Source organism: Sciurus carolinensis, chromosome 12 (genome assembly GCF_902686445.1).
Source record: "Sciurus carolinensis chromosome 12, mSciCar1.2, whole genome shotgun sequence".
Lineage (NCBI taxonomy): Eukaryota > Metazoa > Chordata > Mammalia > Rodentia > Sciuridae > Sciurus > Sciurus carolinensis.
Window position 1 is genome coordinate 32,083,608 of NC_062224.1, and position 15,476 is coordinate 32,099,083.

General features: G+C 40.7%; 1 pseudogene; it reads left to right on the forward strand.

Moving 5' to 3' along the window:
* Window positions 1-4,874: 4,874 nt before the first annotated feature.
* LOC124961193 (zinc finger protein 606-like) lies at window positions 4,875-14,011 on the forward strand (annotated as a pseudogene).
* The last annotated feature ends 1,465 nt before the right edge of the window (window positions 14,012-15,476 follow it).

Here is a 15,476-nt window from a genome sequence, read left to right on the forward strand (position 1 = left end):
TATATTCCATGCTTTTATTATTTTGTCAAAATGAATTTTAATGTTACGTGTACATGAAAAGAACAAATAAAAATTTAAAAAAACATTCCCCAGTCATCCAGGGTCATACCCATCTCCTAATTTTTCTCCGAGCCACCTTACCCCAAGTTGATGGGGTCCACTCTCTCCTAAGTTCCATGAATCAGGATTACCACTGCACAATTTTGCACATCAGGCTCTGGATCAGACTTCCAGATTTCCAATCTGAGCTCTTGTAGGCATGTATTCAGGTAATCATAATTCACATACTCTCCCTGGGCCTCACTTTACCATCAGTAAAAGGAGTGATATTACTTTCTGCCTCACAGGCATAAGATGGTCTCTTGACCCTCCATAACCAAGGGATTCATCCTCATTTTATAAATGAGGAAACTGAGATGAAAACTGAGACATGGGCAGTTTAAGTAACTTGCCACCATATACCCAGCTTGGGAGAGGGTGAGGATTCAAACCTAAGACTGTCCCACATCAAGTCTGGAAACACAGTAAGTTCACTTATTCACTCATTCATCAGACCCTATGGGTGCTTCCTAAAAGTGGGTACTTCACGCCAAACCCAAAGATTCACAACCACTATGCAATCTAGTTGGCACAATTAGTCTTAATTTCCCAAGGAGACTTCTGACTTGGGGAGGAAGGATGAGATGGACCTGTGAGGAGACTACTGTGTAATCAAGGTCTCCTATTCCAGAGTCCCGAATGACTTCAGGTAGGACCTGATCTTCAGGGAAGCCAGGAAGCAATTACACCTGCTTCCTCAGCTTTCTTCAGGTGAACATTGGTCACAGACAATTCCCTGTTCCCAGAGTGAAAGTGCAGCGGTTTCTGCCAGCTCCACTTTGGTCCTGGGCTGCCAATTTTCATAGTCAACCTCTCCCAGCAAACCTGGAACTTCCAACCTCCCTCCAGCTCCAAGAAAGCTCCACAAGGGGATTGGTCCTAAACAAAAATAAATCTCCAACTTTGATTATTACTAACTGAAGAGGCTGATCTAAAAATGCTGCACACTCTATAACCCAAATGAAGCTTCATTTTGGAAAAGAGAAAGCTAAAGAGATAGGTAAAAGATCAGTGGTGGTCAGGGACTGGTAGGGTTCAAGATGAACAGATGGATCATTGAGAAGGTATGAAGAGGTAAAAATAATCTTTGTGATGGGAGAAAAGTAAATATATCATATATTTGTCTAAGTCCATAGAATATGTGACACCAAGAGTACACTCTAATGTACACCACAGACCCTATGTAACAATGATGTACTGATGTAGGCTCATTAATTGCAACATGCTCCACTCCCACCCATGGCAACAAGCTAACTAGGCACTGCAAAACCCCATGTCTCATGCCCTTGTACCATCCATGCATGGGGCAGGGAAGGAAAGCATCTTTCATGGGAAACTTGCTGTATGCCAGGCTTAAGAAAGTGAGGAGAGATGGTAGGGTTATTCCTGTCACTCTCTGAGTCCATTTGTGCATGCTTAAAATGAGTAAAAATGGGATCCATATTCTTAAATACAGTGGTTTAGGTAGGCCCCATAAGAAAAGAGGTAAAGGTGGAATATGTAGTCTTATGGTGTAGATATGAGGTGTCCCCAAAGTTCATGTGTGAGTCATTGCAAGAAAGTTTAAAGATGAAATTATTAGGATATGAGAGCTTTAACCTAATCAGTGTATTAATATTTTAATGGAAATTAACTGGGTGGTAACTATAGACAGGTGGTGTGTGGCTGCAGAAGGTGTTCATGGGGTTATGCCTTCGGGTTTTATATTTTGTCTTGATGAGAAAAGCTCTGTATATCTATTTCTCTGTGCCATGTTCTGAGCCACTTTTCTCCACCACACCCTCCAGTCATGCTGTACTGCCTTACATTTGACCACAAAGTTTGGAGTTGGATATCTATGAACTGAGACCGCTGAAACCATTAGGCCCAACATAAATTGTTTCTCCACTAATTATTATTGCCAGGTATTTTGGTCACAGCAGCAAATAAACTGATGAGAGCATGTGGGAACTATATGATAATCTCAGTTTTTGCGAAAAAAAATAAAATTAGCACTTGACTAAATTTTGCAACTTTCATGGCATAAGCATTCAAATAACCAAGAATGAGGGAAGTCAAAAAAGTAAAGCCACATATAAAAAGTCTCCCAGACTCAAGGGTTAAAGATAGAAAGTTTTCTCCTCTAAATTCAGGAAGAAGACATGAATGCTTTCATCTCTACTAGATAACATGTTACTGAAAGTCCTATCCAGACTAATTAAAGGGTAACAAAGTAAACAAAAGGAAAAAATAGGGGGAAAAGAAAAAAATGGCAAGCAAATTGTGAAGGAAGAAAAATGATCTCCCCTTGAAGGTTATAGGATAGTCTGTATAGAAAACTAAACATTTCACAACAAAAATCTGTGAGAAATAAATTCAGAAGTGTCTCTGGGTACAAGATCAGCACCCAAAAGGAAGTCGTATTCTATATACTAATAAACAACAATCTGAACTGAAATTTTCTTAAAAGTTCATTTAATAGCATCAAAACAAAACTAACCAAGGAGTTAACAGACTTTTATACTAGAAACTGTCAAACATTGTTAGAAGAAATTAAAAAACACAAAAACAAATGCAAAAGCATCACATGTGAAAGCATTGGAAGACTGGACATGAGTAAAATGGTAATACTACTAAAGTAATCTACATACTTAAAGGAAATCTGTGTGAAAACCCCAATGATGTTTTTTTCAGAACAGGAAAATCTACCCTAAAACTCATATGGAATCTAAAAGTACCCCAAAAAACTAAAACAACATTGAAAAAGAACAGTTAGAGGACTTACCATTCCAAATAGCAAAACTCATTATTAATTTACAGCAATTGAAGCAATTTGACACTTGCATAAAGACAGACATACAGATATATGGAGAAGGATTAAGACTCAGAAATAAATCCTCACACTGATCATCAAATTATTTTTGACAAGAGTGCAAAGTCCATTTAATGAGGAATGAAAATTCTTGTCTAAAAAATAGTGTTAGAAAAAACTGCATATCTATGTGAAAAAAAGGAAGAAAGAAATCAGATGTTTACCCTATTCTACATGCAAAAGTAGACTCAAAATGGATCAAAGACCATAACATATGAGCTAAAGATATTAAAATCCTAGAGAAAGCACACTAGAAAAGTTTCATGACATTGGATTTGGCAATGACTCCTTGTATATGTCTCTGCAGTAAGAACAATAAATTCCTTTCCTAAAACTGTGCATCAAAGGACACAACAGACTGAAAAAGCAATTCATGGAATGTGAGAAAATATTTAAAAATTGTATATTCAATAACAGGTTATATCTAGACTTTATGAAAAAGTTGACAACCAGAACAAAACCACCTGATCAAAAATGGTCAAAGAACATGAATAGACATTTCTCAGAAAAATATATGCGAATGGCCAACAAGCACACGAAAAGTTACTCAGGTCATTAGGGAAATGCACCAAAACCACAATCACATAGCACTTCAAACTTATTAGGTTGGCTTCTATTAGTGAAACAGGATTAAACAAGTGTTGGTAGAGATGTGGAGAAACTATAATCTTTGTAGTCTTGGAGAAAATATAAAATGGGCACTATGCTAAGCAGAATAGTGGTTGTTCAAGCAAATTAAAGGCAGAACTACTCTATGATGCAGCAGTTCCACCCACAGAGCCATACCTAAGAGAACTGGTGGAAGATTTCAGGACATATTTGTCTACCTGTGTTTGTAGCAGCATTAATCACAATAGCCACAAGGTTGTAAGCCACCCAATCATCCTGAGGAATGGATGCTTAAATAAACTGTAATCTCTGCATCCCATGGCATATTATTATTCAGCCTTAAAAAGAAAGGAAATGTGGACACAGGCTACAACATGGATGAACCTTGAGAACACTATACTCTTCACCAAGTCAACCAAAGAAAACTGCAGTATGATTCCACTTATATCAGGTACCTGGATTATTTAAATTCATAGAGACAGAAAATAGAATAGTGGTCGCCAGGGCCTAGAGGAAATGGGGGATGAGATCTTATTGTTTATGGGATATGGAGTTTATGTTCCAGAAGAAGAAAAGAATGCTGAAGATTGGCTACACAACAATGTCAATAATCAATACTGAGCTGTACACTCAAATATGGTGAAGAGGTCAAATTTTTATTATGTATATTTTGCAATAATTAAAACTGCATGTGTTGGTCGGTGCCAGGGGAGTGGTGGCCATTGTCTGTGGTTGCAGTAAGGCTTTCGCCCTGAGCCATGGGTCCTCTGCAGGAGCCGCTGCCAGAGGTCCGTGGACCATAGAGTGGGGGCCTAGAGGTGGCACCTGCAGTAGAAGTCAGCATGGCTCCAGGGTGGGTCTTATGCCTGCCTTTCTGTGCCAGCTTCCCGCTCCCTTGCTCTCATCCCGCAGTTCTGGAGGGTGCGATCTGTCCCTGCCACACAGGGGGGGACCGTGAGTCAGGTAAGGTTGGTCACTTGTGGGGTCCACCCAGAGGGCACTAGCAGCCCGTTAACCAGGTGTGCCGTGTCTCCCACGCGTGTGAGAACAGCCCAGGTACCTGAGCGTGAGGCAGTGGGCAGACATCAGATTGCCAGGGTGTGCCAATGACCTGCTGTGCTTTGTTTGTGCTCTGAGCCTGGGGACAGAGGAGAAAGCTCCAGCGCCAGCCTGCAGCCTGGGCAGTCCAGTTCTGCCTCACAACCAGGTCTCTGACTCGGCAACTTGGGGGCCAGGGTGTCTTTCAGGCTGGGAAACAGAGGCTCTGGTCCAGGAGGTGCTCCTGGACAGGCATTGGGTTGATCCAGCCTCAGGGATGGCGGTCATCAACCCATGGGTATCCTGGGGTGCCCTATGGGCCAGTTCTGGCAGATGGCAGCTGTTGACCCATGGGCCTTCTGGGCTCTGTGTCCTCAGGACCCTGTGTGGCACATGGAGAGGAGCAACAGGAGGGGAGGAGGACTGCTGGGCACCCAGCAGACCAGGTCCAGGAACCAGTGACCTTCATGGATGTGGCTGTGGACTTCACCCAAGAATGGGGTCAAATGGATTTTGTGCAGACTCTGTACCATGATGTAATGCTGGAGACCTATGGGTACCTACTAACTATGCACAATCAGATCGCCAAATCCAAAGTCATCTCCCTGTTGGAATAAGAAGAGCCTTGGGACTCACTTCCGCAGGCAGGAGCCAGATCCCTGGCATCCCCTCTTCCTCCTGTGTCTGCTACTTTGGTTCCCAGAGTTCCTTCACCAGCGCCTTCTCACCAATTCCTAAGACAGGCTTATTTTCTTGTGTTTGGAGCAGAAGCCTCCATCAAACACCAGGGCCTGGTGATTGGTTATTATCTCAAATTAATTTAGGTTTTTTGTTCTTGAAGCAGTACTTTGGTAAAACAAAACATTAATCAGACAACACTCATAGAGTTTAGAAAGAAAATACAAAGTGGGGTTTTTCAAGATGGCGGACTCGAGGGCGGCTGCACTTCACATTGCTCCAGGACGCAAGATTCAAAAGAGGAGATAGTGAGAGGCTTGGGACCAACTCAAAGCCGCTGGGTGAGTCTCTCCCATTGGGGAGGCGTCCCAGATGGGGCAGAGGCCCGGAACGCAGGGAACTTTGTGAAGTAGAGTTGCTCAGCGAGATGCCCCTCCCCCCACAGGAACAGTAAACACGGACAACTGGGATCATCGTAGAGGAGGCGGCTCAGCACAGCACTTGGACTCGGAGCAACCACTGGGGTTCCGGGCAGCTGACTGAGGAGGAGCTGCGTGGCGAGCTGTTTGGTCTCAGAATGACTGCTTCTGAACATGGGGGGTTGCCCGGAGGAAGAGGAGGAGCGTGGTGGGTCGCTTGGTCTAGGAGTGACTGCATCAGAGCCACAGGCGGTTGCCAGAGGAGGAGGCGAGTGGTGAGTTGATTGGACTAAAAGCGACTGCTCCTGAACACCGGAGGACTGCGTGGAGGAGGAGCGCGGTGGGTCACTTGGTCTCGGAGCCACCGCTCCTGAACACCTGGGGGGCTACCCCAAGGAGGAGGAGGAGGAACAGGGCAGGTCACATGGACTCAGAGTGACTGCCTAGGGCTACGGGCGGTTGGCGGGAGGAGGAGACGCGAAGTGAGTTGCTTGGGCTCCTAGTGACTGCATCGGAAACCAGGCCGCTGTCGGGAGGAGGAGGTATGTGGCGGGTCTCTGGGTATCGGAGCTATTGTACGGGGCTCCAGGTGGTGGCTCAGAGGAGGGGCCGCATAGCCAGGCGATTAGGTGCAGAGCAGGGTCCCAGGAGCTAGGTGGCTTCTTGCTGGAAGAGCCGCACAGAGACACGCCTAGGGGCGGAGCGAAGTTTCCAGGACTGCGGGCAGATTCTCTGGGAGAGGCAGCCTAAGGAGACTCGCCTGCGAAGGGTGAGCAGACCCAGGAGGTAGGTCCGGGCCACTGGGAACGTTGCAGAGGAAGATAACCCAGCCCAGGTGGTAGTTGTAGATTGAGGGGAAGCTCTAGGAGGGGAACTGACCAGCGAGACATCCCCACCGAGTGAGTCTTCCCTGCCGGGGGAAGTTTTCCCACACGGACGGTAAAACCAGAGACACAGGCACAAACAGGCCTTGCCTCAGCCCGCAGCCTAGTTCCCCATTGGATGACCATTGGTCAACAAGTGGAGGCACCTCTGCCCACTAGCAGGGAATATACGCCACCTGAGGGTCACCACCCCTAGAGAGGCCGCTTCTTCGTGGAGCTCCGCATTATCAACTTCCTCCAAGACTTCAGGCTACTGAAGGATAAGAGGGGATATACTAGCAATCTTCAGGGACATTATAAGTTGATAGAGGAAATCTGCAATATCTTAATGACCCACTGATTCCTGAACAATATGAGAAAACAAGGGAAGAAAATGCCCCAAACAAATCTAGATGTTACATCAATAAAATCCAATGACAGCATGGCAGAAGAAATGACAGAAAGGGAGTTCAGAATGTACATAATTAAAATGATTAGGGAAGCAAACGATGAGATGAAAGAGCAAATGCAGGCATTGAATGATCGCACCAATCGACAGTTAACAGAGCAAATTCAGGAAGCAAAAGATCATTTCAATAAAGAGTTAGAGATATTGAAAAAAAACCAAACAGAAATCCTAGAAATGAAGGAAACAATAAACCAAATTAAGAACTCCATAGAAAGCATAACCAATAGGATAGAACACGTGGAAGACAGAACTTCAGATATTGAAGAAAAAATATTTAACCTCAAAAACAAAGTTGAACAAACAGAGAAGATGGTAAGAAATCATGAATAGAAACTCCAAGAACTATGGGATATCATGAAAAGGCCAAATTTGAGAATTATTGGGATTGAGGAAGGCTTAGAGAAACAAACCAAAGGAATGAACAATCTATTTGAAGAAATAATATCAGAAAATTTCCCAAATCTGAAGAATGAAATGGAAAATCAAGTCCAAGAGGCTTATAGGACTCCAAATACACAAAATTACAACAGACCCACACCAAGGCACATTATAATGAAAATACCTAACATACAAAATAAAGACAGAATTTTAAAGGCTGTGAGAGAAAAGAAACAAATTACATTCATGGGGAAGCCAATACGGATATCAGCAGATTTTTCAATCCAGACCCTAAAAGCTAGAAGGGCCTGGAACCACATTTTTCAAGCTCTGAAAGAAAATGGATGCCAACCAAGAATCTTAACACTCAGCAAAACTTAGCTTCAAATTTGACAATGAAATAAAATCATTCCATGATAAACAAAAGCTAAAAGAATTTACAAAAAGAAAGCCAGCATTACAGAACATTCTCAGCAAAATATTTCATGAGGAAGAGATAAAAAACAAAGAAGCAAATCAGCAAAGGGAGGAATTATCCTAAAGGAACTGTCAAATAAAGAAGGAACCAAGACGTGTCAAAAATTTTAAATATGAACCAAATGACTGGGAATACAAATCATATCTCAATAATAACCCTGAATGTTAATGGCCTGAATTCATCAATCAAAAGACATAGACTGGCAGATTGGATTAAAAAGAAAGATCCAACAAAATGTTGCCTGCAAGAGACTCACCTCATAGAAACAGATACCCAGAGACTAAAGGTGAAAGGATGGGGAAAAACATACCATGCATATGGACTCACCAAAAAAGCTGGAGTATCCATCCTCATTTGAGATAATGTGGACTTCAAGCCAATGTTAGTCAGAAGGGATAAAGAAGGACATTACATGCTGCTTTAGGGAAGCATAAATCAGCAAGAAATAAAAATCATAAACATCTATGCCCCAAACAGTGGCTCATCCATGTATGCTAAACAAATCCTTCTCAATTTTAGAAACCAAATAGACCATAACACAATAATACTAGGTGATTTTAACACGCCTCTCTCACCACTGGACAGATCTTCCAAACAAAAATTGAACAAAGAAACCATAGATCTCAATAACACAATCAATAATTTAGACTTAACAGACATTTATAGAATATACCATCCAACCAAGAGCGAATACACTTTCTTCTCAGCAGCACATGGATCCTTCTCTAAAATAGACCATATATTATGCCACAAAGCTAATGTCAGCAAATACAGGAAGATAGAGACAGTACCTTGTATTCTATCAGATCATAATGGATTGAAGTTAGAAATAAATAAAAGAGTAAAAAACAGAAACTACTCCAACACCTGGAGATTAAACAATATGCTATTATATGATGAATGGATAACAGAAGATATTAGGAAGAAAATTAAAAAATTCTTAGAGGTAAATGAGAACAAAGAAACATCATATCAAAATCTCTTGGACACTATGAAAGCAGTACTTAGAGAAAAATTTATTTCATGGAGTGCATTCAATAAAAGAGGCAAAACTTCAACAAATAAATGACCTAACACTACAGCTCAAAGTCCTAGAAAAAGAAGAACAGACCAACACCAAAAGTAGTAGAGGACAGGAAATAGTTAAACTCAGAGCTGAAATCAACGACATTGAAACAAAAGAAACAATACAAAAAATTGACAAAATAAATAGTTGGTTCCTTGAAAAAATAAACAAAATTGATAAACCTTTAGCCACACTAACAAAGAGAAGACAAGAGAAAACCCAAATCACCAAAATTCGAAATGAACAAGGAAATATCATAACAGACACGATTGAAATACAAAACATAATTAGAAGCTATTTTGAAAATCTATACTCCAACAAAATAGAAAATTTCGAAGACATCAACAAGTTTCTAGAGACGTATGTATTGCCTAAACTGAACGAGGAGGACATACACAATTTAAATAGACAAATTTCAAGTAATGAAATAGAAGAAGTCATCAAAAGCCTACCAACAAAGAAAAGTCCAGGACCAGATGGGTTCTCGGCCGAGTTCTACAAAACCTTTAAAGAAGAACTCATTCCAATACTTTTCAAAGTATTCCATGAAATGGAAGAGGAGGGAACCCTCCCAAACTCATTCTACGAAGCCAATATCACCCTGATACCTAAACCAGACAGAGACACATCGAGGAAAGAAAATTTCAGACCAATATCCTTAATGAACATCGACGCAAAAATTCTCAACAAAATTTTAGGAAATCGCATACAAAAACATATTAAAAAGATAGTGCACCGTGATCAACTGGATTTCATCCCAGGGATGCAAGGTTGGTTCAACATCAGGAAATCAATAAATGTAATTCACCATATCAACAGACTTAAAGTCAAGAATCACATGATTATTTCAATAGATGCAGAAAAAACATTTGATAAAATACAGCACCCCTTCATGCTCAAAACACTAGAAAAAATAGGGATAGTGGGAACATTCCTTAACATGGTAAAGGCCATCTATGCTAAGCCCATGGCTAATATCATTCTTAATGGTGAAAAACTGAAAGCATTCCCCCTAAAATCTGGAACAAGGCAGGGATGCCCTCTCTCACCACTCCTATTCAATATCGTCCTTGAAACTCTAGCCAGAGCAATTAGACAGACCAAAGAAATTAAAGGGTTATGAATAGGAAAAGAAGAACTCAAACTATCCCTATTTGCTGATGATATGATTATATACTTAGAGGAACCAGGAAATTCCACCAGAAAACTCTGAGAACTCATAAGTGAATTTAGTAAGGTAGCGGGATATAAGATTAATGCTCATAAATCTAATGCATTTTTATACATAAGTGCTGAATCTTCAGAAAGAGAAGTTAGGAAAACTACCCCATTCACAATAGCCTCGAAAAAAATAAAATACTTGGGAATCAATCTCACAAAAGAGGTGAAAGACCTCTACAATGAGAACTACAGAACACTAAAGAAAGAAATTAAAGAACACCTTAGAAGATGGAAAGATCTCCCATGTTCCTGGATAGGCAGAATTAATATTGTCAAAATGGCCATACTACCAAAAGTGCTATACAGATTCAATGCAATTCCAATTAAAATCCCAACGATGTACCTTACAGAAATAGAACAAGCAATCATGAAATTCATCTGGAAGAATAAGAAACCCAGAATTGCTAAAGCAATCCTTCGCAGGAAAAATGAAGCAGGGAGTATTGCAATACCAGAACTTCAACTGTACTACAAAGCAATAGTAACAAATTTGGCATGGTATTGGTACCAAAATAGACAGGTAGATCAATGGTACAGAATAGAGGACACGGACACAAACCCAAATAAATATAATTTTCTCATACTAGACAAAGGGGCCAAAAATATGCAATGGAGAAAAGATAGCCTCTTCAACAAATGGTGCTGGGAGAATTGGAAATCCATATGCAACAGAATGAAACTAAACCCATATCTCTCACCATGCACGAAACTAAACTCAAAATGGATTAAGGATCTCAGAATCAGACCAGAGACCTTGCATCTTATAGAAGAAAAAGTAGGTCCAGAGCTTCAACATGTCGGCTTAGGACCAGACTTCCTCAACAGGACTCCCATAGCACAAGAAATAAAAGCAAGAATTAATAACTGGGATAGATTCAAACTAAAAAGTTTTCTCTCAGCAAAGGAAACTATCAGCAATGCGAAGAAAGAGCCTACAGAGTAGGAGAAAATCATTGCCAATCATACTTCAGATAGAGCACTAATCTCCAGAATCTATAAAGAACTCAAAAAACTCTACACCAAGAATGCAAATAATCCAATTGACAAATGGGCTAAGGAAATGAATAGACACTTCCCAGAAGAAGATCTACAAGCAATCAACAAACATATGGAAAAATGTTCAACATCTCCAGTAATAAGAGAAATGCAAATCAAAACCACCCTAAGATTCCATCTCACCCCAATTAGAATGGCGATTATCAAGAATACAGGCAACAACAGGTGTTGGCGAGGATGTGGGGAGAAAGGTACACTCATACATTGCTGGTGGGGCTGCAAATTAGTGCAGCCACTCTGGAAAGCAGTATGGAGATTCCTTAGAAAACTTGGAATGGAACCACCATTTGACCCAGCTATCCCACTCCTTGGCCTATACCCAAAGGACTTACAATCAGCATATTACAGAGATACAGCCACATCAATGTTCATAGCTGCTCAGTTCACAATAGCCAGATTGTGGAACCAACCTAGATGTCCTTCAATTGATGAATGGATAAAGAAACTGTGGCTATATATATACAATGGACTATTACTCAGCCATAAAGAATGATAAAATTATGGCATTTGCAGGCAAATGGATGAAACTGGAGAATATCATGCTAAGTGAGATAAGCCAATCTCAAAAAACCAAAGGAAGAATGATATCGCTAATAAGTGGATGATGACACATAATGGGGGGTGGGAGGGGTTAGTGTTGGGGTTGGTATTGGAGTTGGGTTTAGGGAGGGGGGCAGGAATGGAGGAAGGAAGTACTCTATAGAGGGAGGGGAGGGGTGAGAGGGGTGTGGGAGAAGGGAAAAAATGGCAGAATAAATCAAACAACATTACCCTATGTAAATTTATGATTACACAAATGGTATGCCTTTACGCCATGTACAGGCAGAGAAAAAACATGTATCCCATTTGTTTACAATAAAAAAAAAAGAAGAGCCTTGGAAGTTGGTGGAGCAGATATGTCCTGAGAGCACTTGTCCAGAGTGAATGAGAGGTGTGAAAACAGTGTGTTGATCCAAACAGAGTGGTTTTGATGAAGAACAATCCCATGGCATGAAGTAGAAAAGATACATATAGGATGATCCTTGGGTCTCTAGGTTAGGAGTTTGGGGATGTAAAGACTAATTAGAAATATGCCACACAAACCAGAGTACAGCTATGAGGCAAGAGTTCTTGATGCAAAACCAAATCCTATCACAGAGAGGTTCTGAATTCTGTGAACTTGGGGAAGTGTACAGCCAGAATGTAAACTTTGTTCTATGTCAGAGTGTTTTTTAGAGCATTTCTATAAGCCTGATATGCATTCTGAAAGCTGGAGATGTAACTCAGCCATAATGTATGCAGATAAGATTACCTGTGAAAACAGTGGTTATGACCAAGCTCTCTACCACATCTACCCTATTCACCTTGTAAAAATGCAAACTGGGGATAATTTTTTCAAATGTACTAATGCATTTAAATCTATCAATCACATAACACATTTTGGTGATCATAAAGGAATGCACACAGGAGAAAAACTGTATGAATATAATGAGTGCCATCTAATCTTTAACCAGAACCCATCATTAAATGAGCATTCAAGATTTCATTTTGGAGAAAACTGTATGATTACAAAGAATATGAGAATATATTTTACTTCTCTTCCTTTATTTTACTTCTCTTTCATCAAACACTTGATGCTGTAGATACAATGAATGGGAGAAAGTCTTTGGGTATGACTTGTTCCTCACTCAACACACAAGCTCTTGGTTTGCAGAGAAACCCTATGAGTACCATGAGAACGCTTACCTGATTCAGCACAAGAAAAACCATGATGCAGAGAAGTTCTATGAATGTGACAAGTGTGGAAAAGCTTTCAGGAATCATTCTTCCCTTACTAAACATGAGCAAAGTCACACTGAATTAAAACCCTACAAATGGAGTAAGTGTGGAAAAGCCTCTAGTTGAATCTTGTTGTACATAAGAGAATTCACACAGGAGAAAAACCTTATTTATGTAAAGAGTGTGGGAAATCTTTCAACTGGAATTCCCATTTTATTGAGTATCAGAGAACTCATACTGGGGAGAAAACTTTTAATTGTGATAAGTGTGATAAGGCTTTAAGGGATTACTCAGCCTTTAGTAAACACTAACAAACACACTCTGGAGCAAAACCATGTAAATGCAGAGTTTGGAAAGTCCTTCAGCTGGAGCTCCATCTCATTGCACATCAGAGATCTCATATGGGGGAGAAACCCTATAACTTCTAGGAGTGTGGCAAAGAATTCAGAGAATGCTAAGCCCTCACTAAGCATGAAATCATTCATTCTAGAATTAAGCCCCATTCATTCTAGAATTAATGTAACAAATGTGGAAAATCCTGCAGCCAAATGGTTCACCTTACTAGGCATCAAAGGACTCATACTGGAGAAAAACCCTATGAGTGCAATAAATGTGGGAAACCCTTCAGTCCAAGCTGTCACCTGGATGCTCATCAGATAATTTACAATGGTGAGAAACCCCATAAATGTAATCAGTATGAAAGGTCCTTTAGCTGTAGCTCTCATTTTATTGCACACCAGAGAACTCACTATGGAGACAAACCATAGAGATGTAATGAATGTGAGAAAGCCTGCAATTTGAGCTCTTTCCTCATTGTGCAGCTGAGAAACCATACTGGGAAGAAGCCCTACAAGTGTAAACACTGTGATATAGCTTCCGGTAAGAATTACTCCCTCATTATTCATCAAAGAATGCACAGTGGAGAGAAGCACTTCATATGCAGCAAATGTGGAAGAGCCTTCAGTGGTCACTCGACCTTGCTTCAACACCAGAGGAGTCACAGTGAGGAGAAATGGTCCGTGAATTAGTAAGAGAGTTTTCATTTCCTGCACATTTGATAACTCATTGGAGAAAACCCTCTAAATACAATCAAGAAGGAAAGCTTCTCATTAAGAATTCAACAAGACCCCCCCCCATTTAATATTTGGTAGGGGATATCTTAGAAGAAACGGTGTGAATGAAAAAATAGGGAAAGGGTGTCAGCAGTCATCAGCACTTTCAGCATCATAACATCACAGATAAGAAAGCTCTGGGCTGTGCACATAGCCCAACAGGAATCTCTACTTGAGGACATGATGGGGAATGAGGCACACTTTAGCAAGTTCTCTCACCCCTTTGTGATCAGTGGGCTTTGTCAAGGGTGGCCTCATGCAGAGAATCATGTTATGACTGGAATGTGCTTGTCATTGATCTGAAATATTGGATGGAAATTCTTATGACAATATATTGTGCATAATTACAGAAATGCAGATAGATTTTGCTACTATAAGAGGAGTGTTTAGGTGCCTTTAAGGGGTAGAATATGGGATATTAATCTGAATTTAAGAAAGGTAATAGTATAGTTTTGAGTGGGGTGTTTGCTGTTAGTCAAGATGAACCTCCTTAGATGAGATGAGCAAGTAGGAACACTGAGGGTCAAAAGGGTGCTGCCTGGAAGGGTGAGACTGGTGTTGGGTCAAAATATGACACTCACCATGTGGTGTGCCAGTGTCCATAGTCCCTGTCCCTGCTCATGACTCCCTTGTTGAGTGGTAGTTTGTAATTTATTTTAGGCAATCACTGTAAATTATAAATTTGGACATGGCTTCAGTATACATAACATGAAGGAATTAAAAGGACATGTGTACATATCTACTGTAACATCTAAAAATTGTGTATATGGCTAAGGACCTGTGAGACCCATGGAGAAATTAATTCAGCTAATTTAAAATTCTTTTGTTTTATTTTTCAAATACATATAGCCCTTACCATGTGCTGTTTTGTGTTAAATGTTTTTCATATATTAACTTGTTCAATCCCATTGGCTAGGTACTACTACTATCCCAGTTTTATAAGTGGGGAACTGTGGCAGAGATGTTGGGGAGTCCATCTCATAAGGAGTGGGACGAGGTTGGTTCCAGTGTCTGTGTCCCTAACAACTGTGCTCTGCTATCTCTCTAGTGATACATTACCCTCCTGTTCCCCCTTTTGTTCAGTGTTCCTATAGTAGAGATTTGATAATAAAATCCAAGAAAATTCTAACAACAACAACAAAAAAAATCCTCTATATGGTATGTGTACATCTGATCATCTCCACCCTCTGCTCAGAACCCTCCTGTGGCTCCCATTCACTCACAGAGACAACCCCAAGTCCTCATGAAGGCCATAGATTTTGCATGAGTTAGACTCCTCTGTATTTCTGTCACTTACTCCATACACAGTCAGGGCTGACATCCCTTCCTTTTTCTTGGCTCAGTGGGCACAGTCTTATCTCACATCTTTGCACTATTTACT